The sequence below is a fragment of the Elephas maximus genome, chromosome 5 (assembly GCF_024166365.1).
Source record: "Elephas maximus indicus isolate mEleMax1 chromosome 5, mEleMax1 primary haplotype, whole genome shotgun sequence".
Classification (NCBI taxonomy): Eukaryota; Metazoa; Chordata; class Mammalia; order Proboscidea; family Elephantidae; genus Elephas; species Elephas maximus.
Genome location: NC_064823.1, coordinates 67620510 through 67629255, shown reverse-complemented (window position 1 = coordinate 67629255; position 8746 = coordinate 67620510).

Genomic DNA, 8746 nt, shown 5'->3' with positions numbered 1-8746 from the left:
CAGCAAAAGCAGTGCTCAGATGTTCATTTATAGCAATAAACGCACACATTCAAAAAGAAGGAAGGGCCCAAATCAAAACATTAACCCAACAAATTGAACAAATAGAAAGAGAACAGCAAAAGAAGCCCTCCAGCACCAAAAGAAAGGAAATAATAAAAATTAGACCAGAATTAAATGAAATAGAGAATAGAAAAACAATTGATAGAGTTAACAAGACCAAAGCTGGTTCTTTGAAAAGATCAACAAAATTGATACACCATTGGCCAGACTGACAGGAGAGAAAGAAAATAACCTGAATAAGAAATGAGATGGGCAATATCACGACAGACCCAAATGAAATTAAAAGAATTATAACAGAATACTATGAAAAATTGTACTCTAACAAATTTGAAAACCTAGAGGGAATGGACAAATTTCTAGAAACACACTACCTATCTAAACTAACACAGAGGTAGAACAACTAAATAAACCTATAACAAAAGAAGAGATTGAAAAGGTAATTTAAAAATTCCCCACCCCAACCCCCTCAAAAAAGCCCTGGCCCTGATGGCTTCACTGGAGAACTCTACCAAATTTTCAGAGAAGACTTAACACCAGTACTGCGAAAGGTATTTCAGAGCATAGGAAAAGATTGAATACTCCCAAGCTCATTCTATGAAACCAGTGTGACCCTGATACCAAAACCAGGTAAAGACACCACAGAAAAAGAAAATTACAGAACAATATCCCTCATGAACATAGATGCAAAAATCCTCAATGAAATTTTAGCCAAAAGAATTCAACAAAACATCAAAAAAATAATTCACCATGACCAAGTGGGATTCATACCAGGTATGGAGGGATGGTTCAACATTAGAAAAACAATCAATGTAATCCATCACATAAATAAAACAAAAGACAAGAAAAACATGATCTTATTAATTGATGCAGAAAAGGCATTTGACTAAGTCCAACACACTTCCATGAAAAAAAATCTCAGCAAAATAGGAATAGAAGGGAAATAAAGGGCATTTATACAAAGACAAGGAAACCCTGGTGGCGTAGTGGTTAAGTGGTACTGCTGCTAACCAAAGGGTTGGCAGTTCGAATCCACCAGGTGCTCCTTGAAAACTCTATTTGGGCAGTTCTACTCTGTCCTATAGGGTCGCTATAAGTCGAAACCGACTCGATGGCACTAGGCAGGCATACAAAGCCAACAGCCAACATCATTCTAAATGGAGTTTCTGAAAGCATTCCCCTTGAGAACGGGAACCAGACAAGGATGCCCTTTAACACCACTCTTAGTCAACATTGTTCTAGAGGATCTAGCCAGAGTGAGTAGGCTAGAAAAAGAAATCAAGGGCACTCAAATTGGTAAGGAAGGAGTAGAAGCATCTCCATTTGCAGATGATATAATCTTACACACAGAAAACTGCAAAGAATTCACAAGAAAACTACTGAAACTAATAGATTTCAGCAAAGTATCAGAATACGAGATAAACACACAAAAATCAGCTGGATTTCTCTACACCAACAAAGTGAGCTTCAAAGAGGAAATCACCAAATCAATACCATTTACAATAGCCCCCAAGAAGATAAAATACTTAGGAATAAATCTAACCAGAGAGGTAAAAAATGTATACAAAGAAAACTACAAGAAACTACTGCAAGAAACCAAAAGAGGCCTGCATAAAGCATATCTTGCTCATGGATAGGAAGGCTGAACATTATGAAAGTATCATTTCTACCCAAAGTGATCTACAGAAACAAGTAATCCCAATTCAAATTCCAATGACTTTTTTTTTTTCCCTCCTCTGTACCCTGTATTTCTCATGTCCATTTAACCACCTCCTGTCCCCCTCTTCCTTCTCATCTCGCCACCAGACAGGGGTTGCCCATAGTTTCAAGTGTCTACTTGAGAAAAGAAGCTCATTTCTCACCAGTATCATTATCTATCTTATAAAAAAATAGTCCAGACCAATCCCTGCCTGTAGAGTTGGCTTCAGGAATGGTTCCAATCTTGGCCTATCAAAGGGTCTGGGGACAATGACCATCAGGTTCCCTCCAGTCTCAGTCAGACCATTAAGCCTGGTCTTTTTACAACAATTTGAGATCTGCATGCCACTGTTCTCCTGCTCCATCAGGGATTCTCTGTTGTTTTCCCTGCCAGGGCAGTGATCGGTTGTAGCTGGGTACCAACAAGTTCTTCCAGTCTCAGGCTGATGGAGTCTCTGGTTTATGTGGCCTTTTCTATCTCTTGGGCTCATCTTTACCGTATGTTTTTTTTTTTTTTCCTTTATTTTTTATTTTTTAAGTGAACGTTTACAAATCCAATCAGTCTGTCACATGTAAGTTTACATACATCTCACTCCCTCCTCCCACTTGCTCTCCCCCTCTTGAGTCAGCCCTTTCAGTCTCTCCTTTCTTGACAATTTTGCCGGCTTCCCTCTCTCTCTATCCTCCCATCCCCCCTCCAGACAAGAGTTGCCAACACAATCTCAAGTGTCCACCTGATATAATTAGCTCACTCTTCATCAGCGTCTCTCTCCCATCCGCTGACCAGTCCCTTTCATGTCTGATGAGTTGTCTTCGGGGATGGTTCCTGTCCTGTGCCAACAGAAGGTCTGGGGAGCATGGCCGCCGGGATTCCTCTAGTCTCAGTCAGACCATTAAGTTTGGTCTTTTTATGAGAATTTGGGGTCTGTATCCCACTGATCTCCTGCTCCCTCAGGGGTCCTCTGCTGTGCTCCCTGTCAGGGCAGTCATCGATTGTGGCCGGGCACCAACTTGTTCTTCTGGTCTCAGGATGATGTAGGTCTCTGGTTCATGTGGCCCTTTCTGTCTCTTGGGCTCTTAGTTGTCGTGTGGCCTTGGTGTTCTTCATTTTCCTTTGCTCCGGGTGGGTTGAGACCAATTGATGCATCTTAGATGGCCGCTTGTTAGCATTTAGGACCCCAGACGCCACATTTCAAAGTGGGATGCAGAATGATTTCATCATAGAATTATTTTGCCAATTGACTTAGAAGTCCCCTCAAACCATGTTCCCCAGACCCCCGCGCTTGCTCCGCTGACCTTTGAAGCATTCATTTTATCCCGGAAACTTCTTTGCTTTTGGTCCAGTCCAATTGATCTGACCTTCCATGTATTGAGTGTTGTCTTTCCCTTCACCTAAAGCAGTTCTTATCTACTGATTAATCAATAAAAAACCCTCTCCCACCCTCCCTCCCTCCCCCCGTCGTAACCACAAAAGTATGTGTTCTTCTCAGGTTTACTGTTTCTCAAGATCTTATAATAGTGGTCTTATACAATATTTGTCCTTTTGCCTCTGACTAATTTCACTCAGCATAATGCCTTCCAGGTTCCTCCGTGTTATGAAATGTTTCAGAGATTCGTCACTGTTCTTTATCGATGCGTAGTATTCCATTGTGTGAATATACCACAATTTATTTACCCATTCATCCGTTGATGGACACCTTGGTTGCTTCCAACTTTTTGCTATTGTAAACAGAGCTGCAATAAACATGGGTGTGCATATATCTGTTTGTATGAAGGCTCTTGTATCTCTAGGGTGTATTCCCAGGAGTGGGATTTCTGGGTTGTATGGTAGTTCTATTTCTAACTGTTTAAGATAACGCCAGATAGATTTCCAAAGTGGTTGTACCATTTGACATTCCCACCAGCAGTGTATGAGAGTTCCAATCTCTCCGCAGCCTCTCCAACATTTATTATTTTGTGTTTTTTGGATTAATGCCAGACTTGCTGGTGTGAGATGGAATCTCATCGTAGTTTTAATTTGCATTTCTCTAATGGTTAATGATCGAGAGCATTTTCTCATGTATCTGTTGGCTGTCTGAATATCTTCTTTAGTGAAATGTGTGTTCATATCCTTTGCCCATTTCTTGATTGGGTTGTTTGTCTTTCTGTGGTTGAGTTTTGACAGAATCATGTAGATTTTAGAGATCAGGCGCTGGTCGGAGATGTCATAGCTGAAAATTCTTTCCCAATCTGTAGGTGGTCTTTTTACTCTTTTGGAGAAGTCTTTAGATGAGCATAAAAAAAAGAGCATAGGTGTTTGATTTTTAGGAGCTCCCAGTTATCAGGTTTCTCTTCATCATTTTTGGTAATGTTTTGTATTCTGTTTATACCTTGTATTAGGGCTCCTAGGGTTGTCCCAATTTTTTCTTCCATGATCTTTATCGTTTTAGTCTTTATGTTTAGGTCTTTGATTCACTTGGAGTTAGTTTTTGTGCTTGGTGTGAGGTATGGGTCCTGTTTCATTTTTTTGCAAATGGATATCCAGTTATGCCAGCACCATTTGTTAAAAAGGCTATCTTTTCCCCAATTAATTGGCACTGGTCCTTTGTCAAATATCAGCTGCTCATACGTGGATGGATCTATGTCTGGGTTCTCAATTCTGTTCCATTGGTCTATGTGCCTGTTGTTGTACCAGTACCAGGCTGTTTTGACTACTGTGGCTGTATAGTAGGTTCTGAAGTCAGGTAAAGTGAGGCCTCCCACTTTCTTCTTCTTTTTCAGTAGTGCTTTGCTTATCCGGGGCTTCTTTCCCTTCCATATGAAATTGGTGATTTGTTTCTCTATCCCCTTAAAATATGACATTGGAATTTGGATTGGAAGTGCATTAAATGTATAGATGGCTTTTGGTAGAATAGACATTTTTACTGTGTTAAGTCTTCCTATCCATGAGCAGGGTATGTTTTTCCACTTAAGTATGTCCTTTTGAATTTCTTGTAGTAGAGCTTTGTAGTTTTCTTTGTATAGGTCTTTTACATCCTTGGTAAGATTTATTCCTAAGTATCTTATCTTCTTGGGGGCTACTGTGAATGGTATTGATTTGGTGATTTCCTCTTCGGTGTTCTTTTTGTTGATGTAGAGGAATCCAAGTGATTTTTGTATGTTTATTTTATAACCTGAGACTCTGCCAAACTCTTCTATTAGTTTCAGTAGTTTTCTGGAGGATTCCTTAGGGTTTTCTGTGTATATAATCATGTCATCTGCAAATAGTGATAACTTTACTTCTTCCTTGCCAATCCGGATACCTTTTATTTCTTTGTCTAGCCTAATTGCCCTGGCTAGGATTTCCAACACGAGGTTGAATAAGAGCGGTGATAAAGGGCATCCTTGTCTGGTTCCCGTTCTCAAGGGAAATGCTTTCAGGTTCTCTCCATTTAGAGTGATATTGGCTGTTGGCTTTGCATAAAAAGATGCCCTTTATTATGTTGAGGAATTTTCCTTCAATTCCTATTTTGGTAAGAGTTTTTATCATAAATGGGTGTTGGACTTTGTCAAATGCCTTTTCTGCATCAATTGATAAGATCATGTGGTTTTTATCTTTTGTTTTATTTATGTGATGGATTACATTAATGGTTTTTCTGATATTAAACCAGCCTTGCATACCTGGTATAAATCCCACTTGATCAGGGTGAGTTATTTTTTTGATGTGTTGTTGGATTCTATTGGCTAGAATTTTGTTGAGGATTTTTGCATCAATGTTCATGAGGGATATAGGTCTATAATTTTCTTTTTTTGTAATGTCTTTACCTGGTTTTGGTATCAGGGAGATGGTGGCTTCATAGAATGAGTTGGGTAGTATTCCGTCATTTTCAATGCTTTGGAATACCTTTAGTAGTAGTGGTGTTAACTCTTCTCTGAAAGTTTGGTAGAACTCTGCAGTGAAGCCGTCCGGGCCAGGGCTTTTTTTTGTTGGGAGTTTTTTGATTACCGTTTCAATCTCTCTTTTTGTTATGGGTCTATTTAGTTGTTCTACTTCTGATTGTGTTAGTTTAGGTAGGTAGTGTTTTTCCAGGAATTCATCCATTTCTTCTAGGTTTTCAAATTTGTTAGAGTACAATTTTTCATAATAATCTGAAATGATTCTTTTAATTTCATTTGGTTCTATTGTGATGTGGTCCTTCTCATTTCTTATTCGGGTTATTTGTTTCCTTTCCTGTATTTCTTTAGTCAGTCAGGCCAATGGTTTATCAATTTTGTTAATTTTTTTAAAGAACCAGCTTTTGGCTTTGTTAATTCTTTCAATTGTTTTTCTGTTCTCTAATTCATTTAGTTCAGCTCTAATTTTTATTATTTGTTTTCTTCTGGTGCCTGATGGATTCTTTTGTTGCTCAGTTTCTATTTGTTCAAGTTGTAGGGACAGTTCTCTGATTTTGGCTCTTTCTTCTTTTTGTATGTGTGCATTTATTGATATAAATTGGCCTCTGAGCACTGCTTTTGCTGTGTCCCAGAGGTTTTGATAGGAAGTATTTTCATTCTCGTTGCTTTCTATGAATTTCCTTATTTCCTCCTTGATGTCTTCTATAACCCAGTCTTTTTTCAGGAGGGTATTGTTCATTTTCCAAGTATTTGATTTCTTTTCCCTAGTTTTTCTGTTATTGATCTCTAGTTCTATTGCCTTGTGGTCTGAGAAAATGCTTTGTAATATTTCGATGTTTTGGACTCTGCAAAGGTTTGTTTTATGACCTAATATGTGGTCTATTCTAGAGAATGTTCCATGGGCGCTAGAAAAAAAAGTATATTTTGCAGCAGTTGGGTGGAGAGTTCTGTATAAGTCAATGAGGTCAAGTTGGTTGATTGTTGTAATTAGATCTTCCGTGTCTCTATTGAGCTTCTTACTGGATGTCCTGTCCTTCTCCGAAAGTGGTGTGTTGAAGTCTCCTACTATAATTGTGGAGGTATCTATCTCACCTTTCAATTCTGTTAAAACTTGATTTATGTATCTTGCAGCCCTGTCATTGGGTGCATAAATATTTAATATGGTTATGTCTTCCTGATCAATTGTCCCTTTTATCATTATATAGTGTCCTTCTTTATCCTTTGTGGTGGATTTAAGTCTAGAGTCTATTTTGTCAGAAATTAATATTGCTACTCCTCTTCTTTTTTGCTTATTGTTTGCTTGATATACTTTTTTCCATCCTTTGAGTTTTAGTTTGTTTGTGTCTCTAAGTCTAAGGTGTGTCTCTTGTAGGCAGCATATAGATGGATCGTGTTTCTTTAACCAGTCTGTGACTCTCTGTCTCTTTATTGGTGCATTTAGTCCATTTACATTCAGGGTAATTATAGATAAATAAGTTTTTAGTGCTGTCATTTTGATGCCTTTTTATGTGTGTTGTTGACAATTTCATTTTTCCACATACTTTTTTGTGCTGAGACGTTTTTCTTAGTAAATTGTGAGATCCTCATTTTCATAGTGTTTGACTTTATGTTAGTTGAGTCGTTACGTTTTTCTTGGCTTTTATCTTGAGTTATAGAGTTGTTATACCTTTTTGTGGTTACCTTATTATTTACCCCTATTTTTCTAAGTAAAATCCTAACTTGTATTGTTCTATATCGCCTTGTATCACTCTCCATATGGCAGTTCAATGCCTCCTGTATTTAGTCCCTCTTTTTGATTATTGTGATCTTTTACCTATTGACTTCCATGATTCCCTGTTATGTGTATTTTTTTTTAATTAATCTTAATTTGTTTGTTTTTGTGATTTCCCTATTTGAGTTGATATCAGGACGTTCTGTTTTGTGACCTTGTGTTGTGCTGATATCTGATATTATTGGTTCTCTGACCAAACAATATCCTTTAGTATTTCTTGAAGCTTTGGTTTGGTTTTTGCAAATTCTCTAAGCTTGTGTTTGTCTGTAAATATCTTAATTTCGCCTTCATATTTCAGAGAGAGTTTTGCTGGATATATGATCCTTGGCTGGCAGTTTTTCTCCTTCAGTGTTCTGTATATGTCGTCCCATTCCCTTCTTGCCTGCATGGTTTCTGCTGAGTAGTCTGAACTTATTCTTATTGATTCTCCCTTGAAGGAAACCTTTCTTTGCTCCCTGGCTGCTTTTAAAATTTTCTCTTTATCTTTGGTTTTGGTGAGTTTGATGATAATATGTCTTGGTGTTTTTCTTTTTGGATCAATCTTAAATGGGGTTCGATGAGCATCTTGGATAGATATCCTTTCGTCTTTCATGATGTCAGGGAAGTTTTGTGTCAGGAGTTCTTCAACTATTTTCTCTGTGTTTTCTGTCCCCCCTCCCTGTTCTGGGACTCCAATCACCCGCAGGTTATCCTTCTTGATAGAGTCCCACATAATTCTTAGGGTTTCTTCATTTTTTTTAATTCTTTTATCTGATTTTTTTTCAGCTATGTTGGTGTTGATTCCCTGGTCCTCCAGATGTCCCAGTCTGCATTCTAATTGCTCGAGTCTGCTCCTCTGACTTCCTAGTGCATTGTCTAATTCTGTAATTTTATTGTTAATCTTTTGGATTTCTACATGCTGTCTCTCTATGGATTCTTGCAACTTATTAATTTTTCCACTATGTTCTTGAATAATCTTTTTGAGTTCTTCAACAGTTTTATCAGTGTGTTCCTTGGCTTTTTCTGCAGTTATCCTAATTTCATTTGTGATATCATTAAGCATTCTGTAAATTAGTTTTTTATATTCTGTATCTGATAATTCCAGGATTGTATCTTCATTTGGGAAAGATTTTGATTCTTTTGTTTGGGGGGTTGGAGAAGCTGTCATGGTCTGCTTCTTTAAGTGGTTTGATATGGATTGTTGTCTCCGAGCCATCACTGGGAAACTAGTTTTTCCAGAAAATCCGCTGCGTCCAGTCCAAATCCCGGCGGGACGGTTCCCTGGCTTGGACGCTGCTCTTTCTGCTCCAAGACCAGTCGCTGCCTCCCGGGGACTTCTCCTACCGGCTGCGTCCCACGCCGCCCACGGAACTGGCTCGTCCCCCTCCC